This window comes from Triturus cristatus, chromosome 4_1 (genome assembly GCF_964204655.1).
Source record: "Triturus cristatus chromosome 4_1, aTriCri1.1, whole genome shotgun sequence".
Lineage (NCBI taxonomy): Eukaryota > Metazoa > Chordata > Amphibia > Caudata > Salamandridae > Triturus > Triturus cristatus.
Window position 1 is genome coordinate 111,537,457 of NC_140585.1, and position 18,655 is coordinate 111,556,111.

At 45.0% G+C, this 18,655-nt stretch overlaps 1 long non-coding RNA gene across 1 annotated transcript in view; it reads right to left on the reverse strand.

Moving 5' to 3' along the window:
• Window positions 1-3,868: 3,868 nt before the first annotated feature.
• The window catches only part of LOC146844056 (uncharacterized), a 113,745-nt gene continuing 98,958 nt past the window's right edge, over window positions 3,869-18,655 (reverse strand). The window contains exon 4 of the long non-coding RNA XR_014981120.1: window positions 3,869-4,495. This is a non-coding gene — a long non-coding RNA (uncharacterized LOC146844056). The remainder of the gene's footprint in view (window positions 4,496-18,655) is intronic.

The following is an 18,655-nucleotide window of genomic DNA, read 5'->3' on the forward strand; positions in this document are numbered from 1 at the left end:
AATTAATTTAACATATGAATTTTACATGTAAAACAAAATAAAAGTCTATTAAACATTAACATACTTCTTAATCAAAGTTTATAATTCTTTTGAATGCATTAAATTAAATTAAAATAATGTTAAATATGCAAAAAAGCCCACTGACAGTATAACATTTATATGGACGTATGGTGTAATAAAAATCACTACAAAATATTGATAAAGTGTTTTTAATTATTTGTAATTAAAGTTATATTAATTTTAAAAAGTTATTAGTTATTAATACTTTATTATTAACTAATAATTATTTTTAATATATATGTATAGTTTTTCATATCATATTAAATTACATGTATTTGTATTTTTAAAAGGTTAAAATAAGGTAATTTCATTTAACATGAGTTCCTATCGGTTTTTATTTTAAGTCCCTGTCCATTATTTTTGAGGGAAGGTGTTGCCGTACCAGTGGTTGGCCGTGTGTGGTGCTGGCCTTACACCAGGTCTGAGCAGGAGTACTACTGTTTCTGGTTGTTTTTAACTCTTAGTAATTATAGAAGTGCAGTTTGTAAATAGCAATAGGCTTACTCTTTTGTGGGTTTGGTTGCATGTCCAACTCTAAATTCCTTATTAATCTTTCCTAAACTTCTTCTAATTCCTCCTATTTAGTAGTACGTTTTCCCCATTTACCAGCCACTTCCCCCTGTCCTTCCCGCATTTACTGCTAAAATGTATAACTTTTACATGTAAAAGAGGCAGAGGCATTGACCTTCACATGTAGGTTTGTGAATTGCTTTTTGTTGTAAGTTAGTAGTATTATTGTAGTGCCACAAGGCACCTTGCTGCACTGATCTACACCAATGAAAGGGCAGAAATGCACCGTATTTAAGCAATACAGTGCATTCCTGTCCTTTCTGCTTTTGCTGGCGCCGTTGTGGCAGTAGGCACTGTTGTGTAGTTTCTATTATACAGTAGGAATTGCGCATTTGTAGACAGCATAAATGTTGAGATGGTGCCAGAATGATTCCAAGCACCCCCTCAGGATTTGTTGTCCTATAGGCCAGCTAGTTCACAGTGCCACCATGAGCACCCCCAAACCTAGACAGGTAGCAAATGGTTCTGGCCTCCACTGAACATAACAACCTTGATCCCTCAGGATTCCTGGTAACAGATCTAGAGCCCTTTTGCTCAGTCACTCGTGCTCTCTTTCTCTCAGAGAAATATATACAGAGTACACAGAGGGACGTTGTCAATGTTTATTGAACCAACGTGATTCTTGTATAAAATATATCTGCTGCAATGATCAATAGACAGCAGCAAATTAAAGTTTCAGGACAGTAAACAGAATAAAAAATTCCACCATTGTGCCTAAACAACATATATATGCAAGCATATAAAAAAATATATCGCAATCTAGCATATTCCTACTATCTGTACCTAACCTAAGCGTTTATAGTGTGTGTGTGTGTGTTCTGCCATGAATCCCCATACTGGATGATCCAACCCCATTATCTGATAGGAATGAATATAGACCCTGTCTTGGTCACGAGCTGGACTTATCAGCAGACTGCTGGGCCAAAGCATAAATGTGTAGAGACCCTGCAAATGACTACAGAATGCTCCTCTGTCAACACCCGGAAATTGATGTTTTTTATAACAAAAGGCATCTTTGCCTTGGACTGAGATATTGATCAGGCTGTCATTGTTTGAGTGTTATAGATAGGTATGTCGCCAAATGTTCAAAAACATTAAGAACATTCATACAATGTGTGTATAAACCTTGTACATGGTGTCAAGGTAGCATGATAGTGCTCTTGCGAAGTTGATTCTGTAAGCAAGTATAGTTTCCGAAAAACTAATTCAGAATTTCATGGATGCAAATTTGTGTCAGAAATCATGGTGTAAAAGTGAAGGAAATTTCAGGAACGACCCGTCTATATGTAAAATGGCAGTATTTCCTTCCAGGCCTAACTAGGGGGCTGATAAGGATGGCGGGCGGACTTTAGTCCACCTGCCATCCTCGCGGTGCTGGAACCGGCCACCAGACATCTGGCGGTCCTGCACCGCTAATTAGGATGCGACCGCCGCCCTGGTGGTCGCATTCCGCATATTTGACATTGCAGCGGGTGCTGCTGTGAGCAGCAACCGCCGCAATGCCAAAGTGCCTTGTTGTGCATTCCCATGCACAACGTGGATGGCACCAGGCGGTGACTGCCATCTTGGGCATGGCAATGTAGGGGGTACCATAGGTACCCCCCAAGTGCAGTCGTCCACCCCCCAGCCGGCCAGGAGCCCTATAACAGGCCCCCAAAGCAATTCTCTGCCAGAAATTCATGGAAAGTCCTGACAAACCCAGCTTCCTAATATGGATGGCGGCGCCTGCTCGGCACCGCCACCATTTTGAGGCCCAGGTCCGCCCAGCCGACAATCGGGACGATTGCCGACTGGCGGAAAAGCGGCGGACGGACTTTCTGTCTGCTGCGTTGCCCCCGCCATTGTAATCTGGCGGTGGGTAAATCTGGTTACGATGGCGTGACGGTCGCCACCGCCGTGTTATGCCATCGTAATCGGCCCCTAGGACACATGACAGCACTCTTGCACCATGGTGCAAGGTGTCTCTGTTGCAGGGAGCATTGTTTTTGTGCCTGAAGGGGTACCTTCCCCCACAAACACAATCCTAAGAGGCGCATTCCTCTTTCTGTGTGTGCTGCATAATGCAGCGCACATAGAAAGAGGAAAAAATGAGGCGAAATTAACATATTTCTCCTTGTTACACCTCACCTTGCAAGGCGTATGGATTTGACGCTTCTGGAGGTTTACATCACTTTGTAAATCTAGGGCAGCATCAAATTCCTTGGGTGTTGCACAGGAAAACCCAACGCGACGCCCATGGAACGCCTTCTGGGCGCAGAGTAAGACAACTCTGCGATTTGCGCTGTGTCAACTTACTCATGATTTATGAGGGTGGCTTTCCATGGCTTCCATATCTTTATGAGAGCCATGCATCACACATGTACCACTTTACTATGTGCACACATGAAGCAGGGCTCTCATAAATAAGCCCCCGATTGTTCTCTCACCTTAAAGTGAGGCAAGGGAGCCACAGGTTGTTGGGCTTGAGTCCTGCCAATTTATGGCAAATCTCCAACTCCTCCAAACCTTAACTATCACACACATCCTATCCTTGCCCATTATTTAACTCAGGGATTAACAATGTGTACAAGATAATGACACTTCCAATAGCACTAATGTTGGTGTGAATCTGAACAGATGCTCTAGGTTTGCGAGTCCAAATCGCAGCATTCAGTCAAGGTTAATTAGGTGTGGGACACACATGTGGGACAAACATCAACATGCTATTTACTGAGTAACGGGGGAATCTAAGTACGTTGTTATGAATAATGAGTGATGGAGCAGGCCTGACCATACATGAAGGATTCCTGAGTGATGGGACAAATCTGAACATGTAATTGTGATAATTCTTGGCAAACTGTGGGCATTCTTGGCAGTGTTGCTCACCTCTAACATATGCTTGCACATGCATCATGGTAGTCAGTCTTTATATACTGTGGGCATTCTTGGCACTTTGGTGACCTGTCCTGCTATGATTATTGAACTAACATAATATTGGTAATTTGTAGTATTTTATAATAAACTGCTGGGAGAGGCTATGCTTATACTCACTAATCCATCGATCAATTTATGGTCACCAGTTTCATCCACCATGCATCCATGCAGTCACTTCTTCGAGAATTTATCTATGAATTAATTCATGCACTCACTCACAGGCTCTCAGTTAGATACTTATCCTTTGACACATTCTTACATTTCCCACTCATCCATTCATTCAACCATGCTACCATGCTCATATAGTCTGAATCAAGACAATGACTTTCTTTGCAGGTTAATAATGAGAGTTTAATCACAAAAGCTAAGTTTTTGGAGAAAATATAATTTGGGGAAAAATACAAGTCCTACATTGTCTAAGCAACTGCGCAGTCAGAAAGAACTTTCAAGAGTTAAAACTGTTACAGAGAAGAAGCAGAAAAGAAGTGCAGAAAAATAATCATTTAAAATGATAGAATTGGAATCTGCAAATTTCAAGAAAACAAGCTGAGGGGTCTTTGAAGAAACATGCTAGATATATTGTTGACATCAGCTTTATCAGCATTATAAGGCTTTCTATCCCACTGAAAAGGAAATGCCAGGAATAATAATAATTACCAGAAAAAACAAGGGAATACTTATTCAATAACGTAATTTCTGTGACAAAGAAAAATAGACAATTGTATTCGTGACATGAGGGCAGAAATATATCGCACGCTTGAGTTAAACTCGGAGACCAAGTTGTTTAACTGTTGTCGTTTGCTCCGAATCTATGATGGCTGTTACTTGGAAGTTCCTCATTGCATCACCGGTTTATCGTTGCACAAGTCACGAGAACAACAGTTGTAGTGAAATATCAAGATTGCGCGGGCGCTTCTACAATCTTCCCTCGTTGTGCATTTCTTCACTTCAGCTGTAAAAAAATAACAATCTAATTAGTTAATTCTATTTTCATTTGCTTCAACAAGGAAAGGACATGAATTGGGAATGAAATGTGGTATTTCCTCCTCTTCTCCTCCCTCCTCCCATTGCTCCCTTAATGAGAGAATGTGCCCATTCTCAAGTGCTGCTCACACTTCCTACAGCTGTTTTCTCTTTCTATCCCTGGAATAGGGATTTACCCATAAATTCACGGCTTTTCCCAGAACTACCTGTTCTTTTGTTGTGCCCTTATCAGCTGTGGGGCTTTGCAAGGGGGTACTGAGGGGTCGATTAGGATGGTGGAAGGACCGTCACCGCCAGCCATGCGGTGGCGGTCCTCCCATCTGTGAGTTTCCCCCTGCCGCATTAGGATGGCGGGGGGAATCGTCTCCTGACCGCGGCGGACGGAAAGACCGTCCGCCACTTGTCTGCCATAAGCAATCATTCGAATTGCCTGGCGGACGGTCCAGGGACCATAAAATGGTGGCAGTGCCTAGCAGGCACCGTCCACCAAATTATGATGGTGGCAATTGAAGGTCTTTCTTGAAAGGCATGTAGGGATTACTTAGGGGGGGCCATTGCGGGCCACCATGTGTTGGGGGAGGTGAGGGTGCACTTGGGGGGTACACATGGTACCCCCTACATTTCACAACACTACTTGTCAGGCACCGTGTGGTGCCTGTCACATAGTGCAATGAAATGCACAACATGGTTTTTCACTTTGCGGCGGGTCCTGCTGTGAGCAGCATCCGCCGCAATGTTAAAAACCAAAATGCGACTGCCATGGTGGCAGTCGCATCCTGATTTGGTATGCGGGACCGCCGCATGTATTGCGGACGGTCCCAGTTTACCAAAGGATGGCGGATGGACTCAAGTCCGTCCGCCATTCTAAAGAGCCCCTGAGTCCCCTATATCGCTGACACTGTTTAGTGGTTAGAATGTTCTATTTTATGTTGTTAAACTTTGCTCCTAATGTTTGTTAAGGGCTGGTTTAAATCTACCCGCGGTGGCAGTACACCGGCTCGGGGTTCAAGAGTCCTCTTCGCTCCCCTGTTGTGGCTTTGAGGGGATGGTGGGCTACAATCCGCTTCTCTTACTTATGTCAAATGGGGAACAACCTTTACAACGCAACTTTTACAACGCACTACACTTACAACGCATTTTTTACAACGCAACATCCACTACAACGCATTCCATTACATAGCATGACACTACAACGCATTTTTAAAAACTACCTTTACAACGCATTCCATTACATCGCATACTACCTTTACAACGCATACCATTACAACGCATAATATTACACCTAACTATCCAACACTTACCCTACTGTTGCACCCCCTGGAGTTAGAATAGTAATTTTTACCCCTATACTATCCAACACTTACCCTACTGTTGCACCCCCTGGAGTTAGAATAGTAATTTTTACCCCTATACTATCCAACACTTACCCTACTGTTGCACCCCCTGGAGTTAGAATAGTAATTTTTACCCCTATACTATCCAACACTTACCCTACTGTTGCACCCCCTGGAGTTAGAATAGTAATTTTTACCCCTATACTTTCCAACACTTACCCTACTGTTGCACCCCCTGGAGTTAGAATAGTAATTTTTACCCCTATACTATCCAACACTTACCCTACTGTTGCACCCCCTGGAGTTAGAATAGTAATTTTTACCCCTATACTATCCAATACTTACCTTAAATGCAATGTAATATTATGCGTTGTAATGGTATGCGTTGTAAAGGTAGTATGCGATGTAATGGAATGCGTTGTAAAGGTAGTTTTTAAAAATGCGTTGTAGTGTCATGCTATGTAATGGAATGCGTTGTAGTGGATGTTGCGTTGTAAAAAATGCGTTGTAAGTGCATGCGTTGTAAAAGTGTGCGTTGTAACGACATACATCCATGTCAAATACAGCCTTCGTTCTTTTGGGAGTTGTATAGTGGTGCTGCATTCTAGATAGTTTCTTGATAGCCAGGGGTGCCACGTAGTTAAAACATACTTCTCGGTGCAGTGAGCAGAGGGGTAGTGTCTGAATATGTGGTCCCTATGGTTGATGTAGCTTCCTTTCTACTCTGTTAGAGTTCTAATATGCTCCTCTTGAAAAGAAAAAGTAAAGAAGGAAAGGGAGGGCACGAGTAAAGACAGTTCAAATACAAATAAGCTTTATTTCGGTTACATGCACAATCATAAAAGTACATCAAAAAATTTAAAGTTAAAAAAATAAAAGAAATAATCACGATTTGAACCATTGAGCAGCTACATTGCAAGAGCAAGGGTGATATATGGCACTAGAAAGTGACAGTGCATGAAAACTATAGTGAGCTAAACAGGATGAGTTATTCTACAAGATCAAGTTCTAAGGTGACATAAAATTATATCAATACAGTAACACCATTAAACCAGTACAATATACAGAATACATCATAAAGAAAGTGGCATCTTGGCAGCTAAAACAATATAGATTGCCTTTTTGCAAGTAAAAACTGTTAAAGGGTGAAACCTTGGCTTTGAGTGCTGGGCAGAATATATGCATCAGAGTAAACCCTGCCCCTTGGGAACTTACAGAGTCTCTCTTTTAAGAGAAACCTTAGGGGTCTGGATGTTTGCGTGTCATTTAATATTGATCGAGCACTTGGTGGGCTTCTCAGTTATGGACCCAGGTGGGTATTGAAGTGGACCGTCTCACCGGTGCCTGCTTGTGGTTATAATGGGGAAGCATCTCAGGAAGTCTCCTGTCACTGAGAGATACCTACATTGAGTCAAGAACAGGGGCGAGGGATCTGGGGTTTCCTCTGTGTCTGATAAGGATCTGCAGAAGATTTTGAGGTGCCTTTTTGAGACACATAAACGCTGCTGCAAGATTTAATTGCCTCGGGATTCTCCTGTCTCCTTGGAGATCCTGCTTCTAGGTCTGTTCTCCTGTTCCTTCTGGGCTTCTCCAGAGAATGATGAAGAAGTGGCAGGTTTTCTGGTTGATCTGTCTGATCCTAGATGGAAATGTATTTTGATAGAGAAGCTGAAGTCGGTGGTCTCCTACCTCTCTCACAATCTTCAGCTGCCTGTGGAGGAGGATAAGTGAAGCACAAGTGGGGAGCAGCTTCATCAATTCCAAAGGCCCTCTTCTCCCAGGGTGCCTGTGATCACTAGTTTTTAAAATATCTTGAAGAGAGAATGGAAGGACCCTGCCAGAGTCTCAGTTCCCATATTCATGGGGGAAACCTGATCCTTTGGCAAAAGGAGAGGCTGTACTGCCTCAATGATGGGTGGTGGACCTCCTTCTAGCGTATGTATTGGGTAAATCATCCCTACTCACTGAGAATTGTGGCCTTTCAAGCCCTGCAGATTCAAAGGCTGAGGGCGCAGGCAAGAGACTTCATAAAGGTCTTAGTCTTGCTTTAAGTGTAGGGATCAGTTGGATATATGTCTCTTAATCCTTAAGCAAGGACTTTTAGTTTCTCTCGCTCATGCTGCATTCCAGCTTGTAAGGATTTCTCAAATCTATTGGGAAAAATTGAGAACCAGTTTCATTTATTGTTGGATGTTATGCTTGACAACCTATGAGCATCGGTCATGGCTTTAGCAAGCTCAGTTGCTGCCAGGCATCGATTGCACCTTAGGAACTGGTAGCAGCCCAAAAAACCTGTCTGTTGAGAATGCCCTTCTTGGGGACTAAACTCTCTGATGGTAAGTACTAGGAACTTCAGCTTAAATCATTTAAGAGTCAGAAGCAAATTACACCTTTTTGTCACAAACAGAAATCTTGGAAAAGAGGCAGGAAGAAATATGAGCATGAGTCAAAAGACTGACTTCTACCACAATAAGAACTGTTTTCAGCCTAAGGAAAATCAATCAGCCGGGAGAGGCAAAAAAAAACACTGAGGTTCTGACTATTCTGTAACATCTACGGGGCCAGTGGGAGGTCATCTGCAGTTTTGTTATCAAATATCAGGAGATTTAATATCATATATGCATATTCAGCAGCTTGTTTCTTAGTGATACTTCATAGAATTACTTCTAGATTTTTAAGTCCCCCATTTTGTTCAGACGGTTTGGCCCAGGAATATGATAAAGATGGAAGCCCTCTGGGACAGTATATCCTTTGTACAGGTCAACGGAAGCGATTCACTCTGTCTCTGGATCTGGGTTGCTCCCACAGGGTTTTGCTTGTTCAGAAGGCTTCAGGAGAATTCAGAATGATTATAAGCTTGACATTGCTGAACCAGTATATCCTAACTATGAATTTCAAGACGAACACACTGAAACAGGTCAGTACTCTCATATCCTGGGATAATGTTCCTATACAAATCAACTTACAAGATGCCAACCTGCACATTTCCATAGCTCTGCCCCAAATAATGTTCCTCAGGTTTGCTGTCGGGAGCCATCACTGGCAGTTTCAAGTGTTAAGTTTTGGGCTGAAAACCTGTCCCAGAGGTTTTACAGACGTTGGATCCTGTCTTATGTCTTCCCCTTGCCCTGGGGTGGTAGCCCACCCATATCTAGATGCTCTTTTAATCTAATCTCCAACTCAGAGCCAGTCAATAAGGGACACAGAGTTAAAAGGCCAGATGCTGGACAACTTTGGGTTCCTAATAAACTGGCAGAAGATGTCCCTCTGGCCATCTCAGAGGTTGGTGAATATAGGGATCTTATTCGACATGATCCACAGGATGGCATGTCTTAAGTAGTCCAGGAAAGTCAAACTCAGGAGCCTGCTACAGATGTTGTTGAAGAGACAAAAAGCCTCAGCGAGAGAGTGGTTTCAAGTACAAGGAAATATAGTAAACTGTAATTTTCTTTTTTGTGATTTTCAGGAAAGTAGAGTTATGTATTTCTTTCTTTTCTTTTTTACTTTCACAGGCAGCAACTCGAAGTGTTGCTCCTTAGGCACAACAACTCAGGTTGGTGGTGCTTCACATTCTCAATCAATGGTTGCCTCTCCAGGGACCTAATTCCAGTACCTCCTGCTGTCCAGGAGAGTGTTGCATGGTGGATAATGTCAAAGGACACACAGATGATGGACGGAATGCAAACAAATAAAACAGCAACCCCCAGTTAAGAGCTATGCGTTAAATCCATTGTTCTTTTGCCCACCATGCCATCCCAGTTTAGACCCAGCCATATTCAAATCAGTCTTGACCCTGTGTCTCATGGGAACAGTCCAGCCTGAACGGCCAACCCAGCTCCTCCCTGGACCGAAAACAAGCATCCTGGGACCGGATTCAGGGCTTCACCCATCATCATCCAGGCTAGCTTGAATTCAGTGGCACAGTTAGCGCTGGACCCATGTCTCGGCATACCAGGCGTACTTAGGGCGAGAAAGCAAAAGACAAACAGATGATGTACGGAATTCAAAGCAAATCAAACACTCACCCCCAGTCAAGAGATCTGGGTTAAATCCATTGTTCTTTTGCTCACCATGTCACCCCAGTTTAGATCCAGCCATATACAAATCAGTCTTGACCCTGTGCTAATGGGAATAGTCCAGCTCGAACTGCTAGGCCACGTCCTCCCTGGACCAAAAACAAGCATCCTGCGACCGGTTTTGGGGCATCTCTCATCAGTCAGGCTAACTTGAATCCAGTGGCACAGTGAGCCGGAGGCCCACATATGGGCAAGAAAGCGAAATACACACAGATGATGGATGGAATGCAGAGCAAATCAAACATTCTCCCTCAGTCAAGAGATCTGGGTTAAATCCATCGTTCTTTTGCTCACCATGCCACCGCAGTTTAGACCCAGCCATATGCAAAACAGTCTTGACCCTGTGCCTCATGGGAACAGTCCAGCCCGAACTGCCAACCCAGGTCCACCCTGGACAGGAAACAACATCCTGGGACCAGTTTCAGGGCATCACCCCATATCAGCCAGGCTAGCTTGAATGCAGTGGCACAGTGAGCTAGGGAACCGCGAATGGGCATACCAGGCCCACTTAGGGCGAGAAAGGAAAAGACACACAGATGAGGGACGGAATGCAGAGCAAATCAAACATACACCCACAGTCAAGAGAATCTGGGTTAAATCCATTGTTTTTTTGCTCACCATACCACCCCAGTTTAGACCCAGCCATATGCAAATCAGTCTTGACCTTGTGCCTCATGGGAACAGTCCAGCCCAAACTCCAAACTGCCAAGCCAGGTCCTCCCTGGCCTGGAAACAAGCATCTTGGGACCGGTTTCAGGGCATCACCCCATATCAGCCAGGCTAGCTTGAATGCAGTGGCACAGTGAGCCAGGGAACCGCGAATGGGCATACCAGGCCCACTTAGGGCGAGAAAGGAAAAGACACACAGATGAGGGACGGAATGCAGAGCAAATCAAACATACACCCACAGTCAAGAGAATCTGGGTTAAATCCATTGTTTTTTTGCTCACCATACCACCCCAGTTTAGACCCAGCCATATGCAAATGAGTCTTGACCTTGTGCCTCATGGGAACAGTCCATCCCAAACTCCAAACTGCCAAGCCAGGTCCTCCCTGGCCTGGAAACAAGCATCTTGGGACATGTTTTGGGGCATCACCCCTCATCAGCCAGGCTAGTTTGAATTGAGTGCCATAGTGAGCCTGGGTCCCAGGTCTGGGCATACCCGGCGCACTTAGAGAAAGTCCGCAGCTTCGAACAGGGGATCTCTTTTTGCATACTCCAATCCAGTGGTTTCAACAAGGTGCAAGGAAACAGCTTTTTCCAAGTTCTCCCCACTTTTTGCCCCCATTTGGACTATTAGCTGCTTGTTTTTTATATGAGACTGCACTGAGGCCTGCTAACCAGACCTCAGTGCCAGTATTCTAACTCTATACCAAAGATATGTTAAATTTGCTACACCCAATTGGATAGTACTGACTTACTTATAAGTCCCTAGTATGTGGTAACCAGGGTACCAAGGGCATGTAAGGCAGAGTGTTCACCCAGGGCTGCAGCATTTTCTGTACCACCCTGCACGTAACATATTAAAATGGACCCCAGACTTTCACTGCAGACTGAATGGGCAGTGTTTCACAATGATGACTTAAAGCAAACTTTTTTCGCTGTCATTATAGGAAACAATCTTGAAAGGAGAGAGAGCACAACTGCTGTGTAGGAAACCCCTCACCCACCTACCTAGTAGGTGGCATGCTTCATCATCGGGGCCCAACTGGATTGTCTAGCACAATCCAGTTGTGCTACAACGCCTGAGATACAGCGGAGCAGGGTTATGAGCAGTGAGTGAAGTGCTATGTGAAGTGGTTTAAGAGTTAAAAAAGTCTCTGGGAAATGCCCTTTGAAAAAACTTTAATTTTAAGGGTCCCAGGACTAGTGTAAAAAAGAAGGGGATATATTTAGGAATGTTATTTTCCTTGTATCCCTAGAACTAAGGTCAACTAGTTTCAGCCTTCATTATAGTTCTAGAGGCTTTCGTCAGGACCAACCAAAATTGAAGTAAAAATAATTTTGGTGAATGGCCGTAAAAATAATATATAGGCCAAGTGTAATTATCAGCACACGCCCTAAAGTGTGCTGTGAGTGTGGTGATGAGGTACTCACAGTAACTCCGTTCGAGGTTACCTGTAAATGAAGAATTAATTTAGAAGTGGGGAGCAGTTGTAAATCATGCATATATACTAAATGCATGCTCCTTTCGATTAGAAGGCTAGTGATATCGAACTAGACTACTTTGGTGAGGGTGTACGAACACTATAGAGGCTTGCGTGGCTACAATGTGCCCCACGAGATCCGTAGGTGAGTGATTATTGTAGTATTGGGGCACATCAGCTACCAGTGTCCTCAATACTTGCACAGTCACAACTTCACAAACACAACATGTGTATGACCGCGCTATAGGCACGCAAAAAAATGGATAACGATTATGCGCACCATGTGCCCCAATACTACATTCACCAAAATTATTTTTACTTCAATTTTGGTTGGTCCTGACGAAAGCCTCTAGAACTATAATGAAGGCTGAAACTAGTTGACCTTAGTTCTAGGGATACAAGGAAAATAACATTCCTAAATATATCCCCTTCTTTTTTACACTAGTCCTGGGACCCTTAAAATTAAAGTTTTTTCAAAGGGCATTTCCCAGAGACTTTTTTAACTCTTAAACCACTTCACATAGCACTTCACTCACTGCTCATAACCCTGCTCCGCTGTATCTCAGGCGTTGTAGCACAACTGGATTGTGCTAGACAATCCAGTTGGGCCCCGATGATGAAGCATGCCACCTACTAGGTAGGTGGGTGAGGGGTTTCCTACACAGCAGTTGTGCTCTCTCTCCTTTCAAGATTGTTTCCTATAATGACAGCGAAAAAAGTTTGCTTTAAGTCATGAAACTTGTCCATTTTGTTTGATCATATTGTTCTGGGGAAGAGGACAAGTTTTACTTTTCCTCGCTCTCTTGTTGTTCTTATTTTTCAGTGTTTCACAATGCCATTACACCTCATGACAAAGCCACCACTACCCTTAAGAGTATATGTTGCCTCCCGTAAAGTAGGCATATGAAGCCCATGGCAGGGAGCCATATATATTTAAGTAAGACATATGAGTTTTAATATGTCTTAACAGCAACATTTTTCAATTGTCCTTTTGCTTTTCACTCCAGCTAGTTCAGTGACCTCACAACGGCTCTGACATTTAAACACATTACTGACCACCTGGGGAGATGTGTGAAGGACTCTCAGGCCTGGGAACAAAGGAAGCTGCTGCAGAGTGAGGTGTTACCTCCTCTCCCAGTATGGCCACTCAGGGTGCTAACCCACAAAACAGGTTTAAAAGGTGAATGCGCCTTTGAAGGGCAGCTGGTAACAACATCCCTGACCAGGATTCCTTTTGATCTTACAGAGAATTAGGAGACAAAGCTAAGTAAGGGAAACATGTGTTCAAACCAGTTTTGCTCCGGAGCTTGCAGCCTTCTGGCAGCCACACCCCTAGGGTGGGCTTCCCTGTGACCCATGACAAAGGAAGGGTCATGCCATTTTGAAATGGTCCATAATGGGGTACTCGGAGATTGCCAGGTGCCACACATCACAGTAACTTGGTTACTAGAAAGGAGGGGAACAAGTAACCCATTGGCAAGTGACCATGTGGTCTTCTAGGTGCTTGTTTCTGGAATAAATATGGCACCCCTGGTGCCCTGCTCCTCATTTACATTGGAGAAGAAGAGAGGAGTGAAGAAAGACTACCCTGCTGCCCTAGAACCTTACAAAGAAAGGCTGCACCATCAAGAAGACTGAACCTGCTGCACTTTTGAGCTAAGGAGAAGTGTGGCGCAGCAGCCAGTATGGCTGACTCTGGAGCACAGGGCTCACGGTTCGATCACCGACAGCAGCCCTGCACCATGTGACCCTGGGCAATAGTTCACTTAATTTCCCCCTATACCCCCCATCGCCTTGGGACCCTTAGGGGTGATTAGTTTTGTGCTTTACAAATACCGGACTATGTTTATTTTTTTATACCAGCAGCAGGGGATGGTCAACAGTGGTGCAGGCTGAAAAACCTATAGTCTTTGGCAGGGTTCAGAACTGGAAAGATGCTGCCACAGGGGGAATTAACAGATGTCTGCAGAGCAGTTCAGTGCTTTGCACGTGTGTCGAAGGGAAGAGCTCTGGTGGCTCATACTGCCAATAGAGTGGCAATATCCTACTTGAACGGTCAGTTCGGTTTGGGTTTCATCTCTCTGAAACAGGTGGTGCAATAGATTTGCACATGGAAGGAGTTTAATCTACTTGATCTCAGAGCCATTTACATCATGGGATGTCCATAAACACTCAGGTGGATTACCTGTACAGAATGTTTCCAAGCTCCCGGGACTTTGTCCTCAGCACCATAATCTTCTGGCAGATTTCAGAAGGTGAAGGTGTCATATAAGTCACCTATTCGCAACTCATCACAATTCTCAACACCTAAATTGCCTGTCAATGTTTCAGAATCATCCAACTATGGCAATAGATGCACTGGACAGCCCTTGGCCCTTCTGTCCAATCCATTGTTTCCAAGCCAGCTGACAAGACTCCAGAGGGAATGATGTTCGTTCTGCCATTTCGGACAAGGCGACGGCTGTTTCCGCTCTTGAGGAGGTTGGCATTGGGGCATTAATGTATAATGCCATTGAGCACTGCTCCCCTGTTGCAGCCACAACTACCCCTGAATTCTCTGGCCTAATTCAGTTTTTTCTGGATAAGGAGAGGGAGTGTTATTCGATTAGGGCCTCTCTTGTTCTATTCCGAGATCAGTACAAGCTGCCAGAAGTTGATTTTTCATGCAGAGAGACAGATGTTTCTCTCCAGTTAAGACTTCAGTTCCTATTCTCCTCCAGTTCCTAGAGTGATTTGATGAGGAATGTCTTTGGCCACCCTCAGATTGCAATGATCTACAATAAAGTCATTCAGATGCCCGTGGAATGAGCTGTTTGCAGCTAAACCTTTAGTATCTAGGCTTTCAAAAGACGTTGATGTCATAAGACAAGACTTTGAAACCCATATAGAGCGGAGTCTTACCGGAGAGGCGACAACCACCTGCAAGGGCCAGGGGGCTATGGAACATGCCTTCCGTAAAAGGAGATGTAGGATCGCTGCTACCGGTAAGGGCCTGAGGCCTGAGCTGGCCTCATCCAGGTATAGTCAAGCTGTCCAAAAGGACATCCATTGGAGCTGTGCCTCCTGGAAGTATGCTTCAAGGCACTGGACCCCAAAGGCGTTTTGGTCCACTGGCAGCTGCAATTTGGTCAGGGCAACATGCCAATGCCTGGATCCCCATGTTACTGTACAGAGGAGAGTGCCCGTTCCCTGAAGAAGGAGCCGGGGAGTCTAACCTGGAGATTCACAAAGTAGTACAGAGGACAGGGCAGCATATCTATTTTCGCCAGGACGATTTTACCAATAGGTGCCTTTTGGAAGGGACCGCCAGAAGTGCAATTAGTACCGGATACCCACAAGGCCTTGTGGAGGTTCCCCTATTAAGGGTCCAGGAGAGTGTGATAGTGGCAGACCCCCAAGTACTGCATCGTCTGTGTGTACAAATTTAGGCAGGTGTCACCAAGGTATATGTCCTGAGGCGGTTGCCCATGGCTGTGCAGGTATATAGCTGACTTCACCCAGTTAACTCAAAGTCCAGCTGTGGTGGCATAGGCCACTAGCGTATCTTAGTGGGAAATTAAGTTGGCTGTTAGATCCTCAGGTATACGAGTAGATCATCTGCATATAAGGACACTGCATGTGTCCTACCAGCCAACGGAATGCCCAATTCCTGACCTCTCTCATTTAACTGCACAGCCAGAGACTCCAATACCAGCACAAATAGCAGGGGGAAGGCAGACATCACTACCTCGTCCCTCAACCCCAGGGAAGCAAGCCGATACAAAATGAACTAGGCGGATCTTGGACGTTGGTTGGGGTACAATAGTTTTGTGTAAGCTAAAAGCTAGGGTCTGATTCGATTGTGAGTGAACACTGCAAACAGGTAATGCCAGGCCATGGTATCGAATGCCTTTTTTAAATCAACAATGAGGCAAGTCCCCCATGGGAACTACCCCCTCACCTGGTCCTTCAAATTGAGAAGCGGCGGATATTCTGAGAAGTGCTAAGGCCCGGAGCAAAGCAGTTTTGACTGGGGCCCACCAGCTCCTGGAGGATCTGAGCATATCGTTCAGCTAAAATTTGGCATAGGAATTTAGAATCCACCCGAGAATCGCAATGGGCTGAAAGAAGCTAACTGTGTGGGTTCCCTGTCTGGCTTGGGGAGGGACAAAAGGATGGACTCACAAAGCGATAGAGGAAGCTCCTCACCCCCTAGCACAGCCCTGCACATATCCATCAGCCCGGGTGCCAGGAGTGATGAGAAAATATGGTAATACTCAAGGGGGAGGCTATCTAAGCCAGGTCCTTTGTTCCAGGCAAGGTCAGAGATCCCTTTTTTTCAGCCTTTGTTGTGATAGCCATGTCCAAAGAGAGTCTTTTGAGGATCGAGATGCGAGGAGAACAATGCCCACCAGCAACATGTCCACATGTTCTGCCGGAAGCGCTGGGGGTTCCCGGTAAATGGATGAGTAATACTCATAGAATGCTGGCAGCGTACCAGCCTGGTTGCGGACTGTAACACCTGAAAGATCGACCACTTCGGTTATGGGATGAGTCACTGACACCTGTCGGACTAGCGAAGCTAGGAGTCTGCCAGGTGTATTGCCTTCCCGATGGACTTTACCTGCATGTGCTGTGAAGTTATAGTGCTGTACGTTTTCAAGGAGAGCAGCGTATGCAATTTTCACGTCTACTAGCATGGGATCAGTGTCTATTGATTAACCTTGATCAGCTAGGGCCCACTCAGCTGCCCCTATGCCACTCTCCAAGGTCCTGTGGATTACTGCTATATGCTGGATACAGGCTCCACACACGACCACCTTGAAGGCGCCCCATTCTGGACTAGTGAACGCTGTAATTGTGGTTTTCAGCAGAGTACTGCCTGATGCATACACCCTGCTCTTCCTGGAAAACCGGGTCATTAAGACAGTCTCACAGCAGTTTCAAGTGGGTGTGGGAGGCGGGAGGGCCATTTGAGGTCCATGACATGCACGTAATGATCAGAGACTTTTCTTCCCAGATAGTCTGCATGCTGAATAAGGGGCAGGAGCCAAGGAGAGCCAAGGAAACGGTAAAGGTGCATGTGCCGGCTATGCGGAATGGAATGGAAGGAGTAAAGCCAGGATGTAGGAAGTCGGGAACGCTATGCATCTGGAAGCACCCAGTGTAGTATCCAGGTTTGAATATTATCCACCTGTGCGTGTGGAGGGGATGCAGCCGGGGAGGATGGGATCTATCTAGTGCTAGGTCAAGAATGCAGTTATAATCTCTGCCTAACAACCATGGTGACTCAGTGGTATGGGCAAGTGCAGAGGAGAGAGTATCCCAGATGGCCCCTGCTCGGCCTTGGGCGCATAAACACTTCCAATTAGAACTGGCCGGCAATCTAGGTGGTCCTTGAGAAGGGCGTAATGCCAATCCCTGTCTACTGTCCTACCGGTTTCCTGATAGGGGACCTCAGGATGAATCCACATGGATACGCTGAATAGGTTGTGGTGGAAAAAAGCCCCTTCAGTGCCTGCTCAAATGGTCTAACTCCCCGGCCGTGACATGTGTCTCTCGAGTAAAATACCCTGCGCCTGCTAGCTTTTGATTAAGGAGCAGACAGCATAGCATTTTCTAGTGGTGTGTATGTCATGGATGTTTAAGGTGAGGGATCGGATGTCAGTGCTGTGAGCCATATTGATGCGCAGGTGGTGTGAGCACGGGGTGCCTATAGTTAGCCCCAGAATTGCCAGGTCCGAGCCCTGGGAACCATTAGACTTCTACATACCAAAATGTTGTGGTTGTGAGAGAGGAGATGGTTAAGGGGAACTGTGTCAGCTGGGGAGGGAGAAAATCTTAATGCTAAGAGCTTACCACAACAGGTGGTGCACCCAAACTGAGCATATCATTCTCACAGTGAATTTTAACTTCCATAGGAATCAAGAGATTTTTCTCCATTACTTACCTCCAGATAACACCAATAAGGACCTTGGATGCATCTCCTGGGTGTTTAAGTGCTATAAGAACTACCTTAAGAGATAGAATATGGGCTCTCTGATGCCCACTTTGTAAATTTCAAACCTGTTAAGAGAGGGGAAAAACAACTTCTTCCACTAAAGCACAATTGATATGATCAGTTTGCTCCACAGCTTATCTGGGTTGTGGGAAGGGTATCACTGAGAAAATGAAGACTCAATCATCTAGAGGAATGATATCTTCCTGGGCTGAATGGGCAGAGGTTTATTTTAGAGAGATTCATGAGGCTGCAACGTAGGCCTCACCTTCAACATATATTTTTCATGATAGATTGCATGTTAATTGCGACTCTGAGTTACACTTTGGGTTAAAGCTTATTTTGGGATCGATGTCAGCTTGTTGACATGTTTTGCCTTCCTTTTTTATGCTTGTTATGGTACCAGAGATCAGATAAATATTTGTACTCGACACAAATTTATGTATGACTTAAATCAGGAGTATGGAATGGATATTAAGGGGTCTATTATGACCCCTTGGGCAGATGGCCACCGCCCGCATGGCAGTGGCGATCTACCAGACATCATCCCCCGCCCGCCTCTCATTTCCCCCCACCATATTATGATGGCGGGG